At 36.2% G+C, this 7,014-nt stretch overlaps 1 pseudogene; it reads right to left on the bottom strand.

Annotated features, from left to right (window-relative positions):
• Nucleotides 1–1,838: 1,838 nt before the first annotated feature.
• Nucleotides 1,839–4,394, bottom strand: LOC117976010 (small ribosomal subunit protein uS19-like; annotated as a pseudogene).
• Between the last annotated feature and the right edge of the window lie 2,620 nt (nucleotides 4,395–7,014).

The raw sequence follows: 7,014 nt of genomic DNA, 5'->3' as shown, positions 1-7,014 counted from the left end.
TGTTTGCTAAAGAACAGGTGGTATTATGTTTCTGTTTATAAAATAATTACTTGGAGATTATTAAAAGAAACATGGAAAACCAAGAAAATTGGCAAAATTAATCAGAACCCATTATCTACAATGCAGAAATAATTACTATGTCTGTATTCCATTTCTGTATGTCTAAGAAGTATGCAAAAATACTTTTATATAATGCATATTTAAACTTTCACATGCTGCTTCAATGAACTTCAACTTTAAATCATAAAGATGTTCTTATGTCATTCATTTTCTGTATTTTCCCTTTTTAGTATTATGTAATATGCCAATGAATTGTAATTTATTTGAGGACTTCTTTAATTTTTGGCCTTTAGGGTTCCACGTTTTTACTGTTATAAATAGTGCTGTGATAAACACACTTATATGTTAATCATTATCCACATTTCCATTGGAAGAACCTTATAAGTATGGTAAAAGTACCAACATTTCTATGCCACTAAATATGTATTGCCACACATGTATTATTACACAGTAATATGTATTGCCACATAATACACAATATCTATTGCTTTCCACAAAGATTATGCCAATTTACACTTCCACCCCAGTGTTTTAAAGTTCTCGTCTCATCACACCTCAGGAGAACAGATGAATCTCAATATGTTTTTTGTATGCGAGAGTACTGTTCCAGTGGTCTTTAAAAGCAGCAATTAAATGAGGTCAAAAGGAAGAGCCTGACTTAATCCATGAAAAATATGACTTGACTGTTAATTAACTGACCCTAAAGCTTAGTGATATTTTTCCCAATTAGCTCTTAGACCCTGAACTTTTCCTTGTGCTGATGCAAGTCAGGCTAATAGGGAACATGTGATGGCAATCATTAATTACATCGGATACTTCATATCAGCGGTATAGTTATTGCCCATTTTCCTGTTTGTTCTTAAAACTTGTAGTTTTCTGAAGGATTGACTGTGCCTGTCATTATCTCTTTGCCCTTGTCATAGTTTATGAGAGACACGTACAGAGAGATATTTGCCAAAGATAAACTGGGTCAAGGAGATCTTTTGATTGCCAACATATGACACCGTGTCCAGTTTTGCCATTTGTTGATAACATTGTTGTTGTGTTATTATTTGGTGATAACCCTCTCTCGCTCCCATTTTTTAATACTCAATATGTAGACTTGATGCATAAATTATAAGGAAAAGACTGAATTGAGTTTTGCTCTACCCTAGGGATCTAAAATATGAGGCTTAAAGTTCTATAACATTTAGTCTGGGTAAGTCAAACTATTAATATGCCTGGTTAGCCTCCTCTATTAGCATCACCCATGATGTGTTCTTGGTCTATAGATTTGCGGGTATTTACAGTTTTGTTTGTTCTGACGTTCCCCATAGGACTTGATCTGGTATGTTTGAGGGACTTACCTAAAAGGCTTTAAGTAAAGCTGAGCAAGTAGCATTAATAGATTTATCATAGTTCTGGAAACTCTTAACAGTCACTGTGCAAGGTAACAAACTACATCTCCACTGGACTGTCTCATCTTAAGTAGCATGAATCCCTAAAACTATTTCACCTGCCACTTTAATCTCTCAACTGTTGGCAGCTGTATCCTCCAAGACTTTAGTTCAATATCCCTGTAGTCATCCTCAACTATTCTCTTTCTATTATACCTAACAGCTGATGTATGAAACAATCCTATCAGTTTCGCTGTTGAAATGTTTGCAGACTCCATTATTTCTTGTCACTTCTACTTTTACCTTCATCCAAAGCACCATTATATCTTGGCTGATTTATTGTCAGGTAAGACAAATCATGTCACTCCCTTCTCAGAATTCTGAAATTCATTGTACTCCATCTCATTCAAAATTTGTAAGAGTCCCTAAGGTGGCCCGTGCTGACCCCATAACCTTCCTTCACAACTGATCCTCTTGTTCACATCACTTTGGAGTCATTGTGACCTCCCTGTTACTCCTCTGCCCCAGGACTTTTGCACCAGCAATGTCCTCTATCTGGAATGCTTTTCCTCCAGGTAACCACTTAACTGAACTCTCACTTTCTTCAATGTTTTGCACAAACATCATCATCTTAATGAGGCTTACAATGACCACCTTATTTAAATTGCAGCCCCAGGACTGAGGGGTTTTCTTAACTCTGCTGTATTTCACATTTTTTTCTCACCTATGTGACATAGTTATTTACTATTTTTATTGTTTTGTGTTTGTCTCTTCCACTAGAAGGCAAGGTACCTGAAGGCAAGGATCTTCGCTTGCCTTACTCATTAATAAAAATTCCAAGAGTCTAGGACGGTGCTTTGCACATGAAATAAGTGGAATAGATAGTTGACAATAAATGCCCCCAAAACAAACAAAAGAAATTAAAAATCCGAGGTTAGGAATTAATTCTTAAAATGCTAATGAGCATTAATGGTAACTATGGAGATGCAGCTGCATAAAAATGTGCCCCCTGCTTCTAACTACTCCTCATCACCTTGGGTTTTCATCCCAATTCACACCTTTAAACCGGCTTGATCAAAACCAACAGTAACTTCTACCTTGGAAAATTCTTATCTCCCTGATCTTTCAGAAGCTTTTTTTTTTTTTTTTTTTTTGAGATAGATGTGCCTTTATTAGCTAAGCCACTACTTGAGGGGGATGAAGAAGGGGTGGCCCCAATGAGGGGCCAGCAGTGCTTCACGGGCTTGTAGGTGATGGACAACTCGCCCAGGTAGTGGCCGATCATCTCCGGCTTGATCTCCACCTGGCTGAAGGTTTTGCCGTTGTAGACGCCCACCATGCTGCCCATCATCTCAGGCAAGATGATCATGTCCTACAGGTGCGTCTTCACCACTTCTGGCTTCTCCATGGGCGGTACCTCCTTCTTGGCCTTGCGCAGGCGCTTCAGCGGCGAGTGCTGTTTCCGCCCCAGATCCGGTTCAAACGCTGCTGCCGACGCGCACTGTATAGCTGCATAAGCTGCTCGTAGGACACGTTCAGCATCTGGTCCAGGCCCACACCGCGGTAAGTGAACTTGCGGAAGGTCCGCTTCTTCTGCTCTACGTCTGTCATCTTGCCGCAGAAGCATTTTAAACGGTCATCCACGTCCCCTCTCTTGAAACTTTATACTGTGAATTATACGTTATGATACGCTCCTGTTTACTCTCTAACTTGAGTCTCCTTGCTTGGCTCTTTCCCCTCTGTTCAGCCTGTGTATATTGGAAAGACCTAGGACTCTGTTCTGGGCAATCTTTTTTTTTTTTTTTCTCCCTATTGAGTGATCCTTTCCGCACTTGCAATTCCATCTATGTGGTTATTACTGCTAAATGTGTGTTTTCAGCCTTGACCAGACTGCCATATTCATATACAGCTGTATACTTGACATCAGCATTTAGGTGTCTAACAGGCAGCTTTAAGGCAACAGGGTTAAAATTAAACTCTTGATGCACTGCCCTTCTGCCCTTCCTAATTCTATCTCCTCATCTGAGTAAACACCACCAACTATTACCCAGTTGTTCAAGCAAGAAAATCTCGATGTCATCTTGATTCCTCTTTCTTTCTCATCTCTCCTTAAGTCTAAGGTATAATGAGGCCTTTAAGCTTCATCTCTAATATACCACAAATCCAAGCTCTGGTTACCAACTCTGCAGCTGACATCCCTGCCCACTCACACGACTTCAGGAGTCTCCTACCCATTGCCTTTGTTTCTGTTCTGTGTTCCTAGAATTCATTGTCTACACAGCAGACAATCAGATTAGATCATGACACCCGTGCTTAACTCTACAAAAGTGTCCTATTATAGTTAGAATAATCCTGAAGTCTTTATTGTGTTTTCTAAGATGGACATGATACATCCCTTTGCGCCTCTAAAACCTCATCTCATACTACTGTCTATCTCATTCACTACCCTTAAACCATCTTGGTCGTCGTCTTCTTTTTTTTTTTTTTAACTGAATAAGCTCTTTTACCCTTCAGGGCTATTGCTTGATGCTTCTCTGCCTGGACAACTCTCTGTTGCTTCAGATGGACCCAAATTTTACCCTCTCAAAGAGGACTTCTTGGATCATTTACTCTAAAGAGCACCGCCACTCAGTTACTATCACAATACCCTTTTACATTTGTTTTCCCCTCAGTCTTCAAGTAGAATATAAGCTACACCAAGAGCTCATACTTTGTCTTTCTTGTTCAGTTCTGTATCTACAGTGCTAAGTATAATTTCTTAGTATAATTTCTGGCTTAAATATTTTTGAAGAGATTGGTGAATAAACAAATAAAAGAATAACTGAATAAATTAGCTACAGTTGAGTACTTTAGTGGTTGAGCATTTATTTGGTGTAAAACATTACTAAACAAGTTAATTTCAGACACCTGAAAAGCCCTTTTTATACACATCTCTGAAACCTTGGCCAATGTATGTATCTCGAAGGTAATTGGATATTATGGCTGGGTTTCTTTCTTTCTTTTTATCTTTATAGATGGAGAAACTGAGATACAAATTGACTCTCCAACATTACTGGTAATCTCTGGGATCATTAAACCTTTATTCAGAATTGCTAATGAAACTTTTGGCCCATTTCCAAACATAAGACCGTATTTTGTAAATATAATTGATTTGCTTGTATAAGAGACAAAACAGTGTGCACAGGACTCCATTTATTTGGCTGCTTTCTTTTTTGCTCAAGATACCTGGCCCTTTGCTATCTTAGTATCAGAGACCTATAATGCTAATACTGAGTTTTGGGGGAGACTGCAGAATGAATATTAGAAAGAAAACCAAGAAGCAGGTTATAATTTGGCTAAAACTTTACTATTCTCTCTTTGGACGTAAATCTGGACAGGTGTCTGCCACTTACCATGATAAAAAACTTATTTTCTTGTTTTCAGAAAAGTAAGCCAAATAATTCCACTACCGTTTAACTAGCCCATTTTATTTAATGAGCAGGAAAACATAAGACTATGTTTGCCCTATCAATGATGATCACTTTCCTAGTAGAATGGACCCAACAAGAGATATGACAATATCTTAACTTGAACTGTTCATTAACTATCTGTATAAGGGAAGAACAATTAAAGTAATCAAAAACAAACTTTCCAAAATACTTCAAGGATGATCAGAGAGCCTATCTTTATCAGATGAAAGAATGTAGCTACTCAGAAGTTACTGTTACCAGAAACTAAGATGAAAGGAAACATTGGTGAGACAGAAAATTTGCCACAGAATTGATTGAATAAAAACATGAAAGAAAACATATGAAGCATACAAGTATAGACCTAATTGCAAAGAGGAGCCATTCCATGAAATGCAATTAAACTTCTAGAGAGATCAAAGCATTCTCCCACAAGGGAGGTGTAAGGGCAAAGAAATATTTCCCTTATAATTAAGAAACATTACCAAAATTTAGAGGAAAATGCAGATTATCTCCCAAGTTTGGGGGAAAAAGTGAAATTACTATAATAGGATGAATTGTTTGTTATAATGGCATATGTATAAAAAATAAATGCAATTAGTTCAAGGTACTTTAGTAAAACACCTTGCACTGCAATCAAATGTCATCTCAAGGTATTTTTATACTAATAGTTACTTCATTTTATAATATTTTTTGAAAATTAAATATACCAACTGAGTGGAAATGATTCATAATTCTCTATTATGCTAAATGTAAACACAGAAGACTGAGTTTGTAATGCTATTCTTTTGAATTGCTTGAAGCATGTGAAAGACAATGAACTTCACTACTTTAAGCAAAGTAAAATGGAGAAGCATATTTTATACATAGAATATATGTATTAATGACTTTCTCACTGAGAGTTTTTCTTACCCCAAATCCTAGCTAATTTAGGTTTGATTTTGTTTCCAGATTTTTACTAATAGGAAAGAAAGCAGATGGCAGGTGGAAGTATAAGTTTTGTTGTTATTGTCTGTTTTCAAAGAAGCCTAGGAGAGCAAAACAGAAGCCAAGAGACTTTAGAGTCAAATTCTTTTAGGGGAAAAGGTATCAGGACATGTGTATCAGCAGGCAGTTTCATAGTGCTTTAACAAGAAGGTTCCATGCATTGTGTAAGACCACATAATCATAGATTGTATGAAGAGAGGTTGAAAAATATCTACTCAACTATATCTTACAGGGTAAAACATTACTCACAGTCTCTCAAACAATTAAAGGATTCTATGTCTGAGACCAGGTAGTATCCTGAGGCAGGAAATAATCGTGTTATGTCATAAAATCAGAAATGCATGAGAAACAAAATAAAGCAAACCTCTTATATATTTTATTTCCAACAGAGCACTTTCAGGTAGTTTGTTAAAATTACAAGAAAGGCAGTTTTTGAAATGTTTATATTAAACAGATTCTAAATGAAAATGAACTGTTACAGTTAACTATTATAGCTAAGTAAAGATATATAAAGCATCATTGATATTCGTTTTAAGTACTTTGCCATCTTTTCATAATATTTATAACAATTTTAACAGATTAAACTGAGTTTTCTGACCCTAGTTTTCTAGTTCAACCAAGAGTCTTGTTATTAAAAGGCTAGTGAGAAACAGTACTCTCTTGATCAGAAAAACAGGCTACTGTTTTATTTTTCTAAGGAAAAGGATGAACTAGTATTTCCAATGTATAACTGCCATGCATATCTAACAAAGCCAAGTATTTCATATCCCAACCACATTTCTTTTTTCATACAAAAATTCTCAACAAGTGAATTAGAACATTTATATTCTGGCAAAGTGTTTATTTCTGGAGAAAAAGTAACAAACTTAGATTTTTGAATTTTAGATTTTAATTTTCAGTAGCAATAAATGAGGGAGATTTAACTTGAAATTTCCTTGAGCCTCTTTCTACTTCATCAATACTGATGTCTAGATGAGGTTATATTTCTGTTCTTAAATTTTGTTATATTTAAGTCATTTAAAATTTCACACATTTAATTAAAAATAATTATAACTCAAATTCTAGGAGGCACATGGTGATTGAAAGTAAAGCAAATGGAAACAGCATTTTATGGTGTTTACCAGGAGCCATGGCACTGCAGAAGT

This window comes from Pan paniscus, chromosome 16, assembly GCF_029289425.2.
Source record: "Pan paniscus chromosome 16, NHGRI_mPanPan1-v2.0_pri, whole genome shotgun sequence".
Lineage (NCBI taxonomy): Eukaryota > Metazoa > Chordata > Mammalia > Primates > Hominidae > Pan > Pan paniscus.
This window is presented reverse-complemented; position numbering and strand designations above follow the sequence as displayed.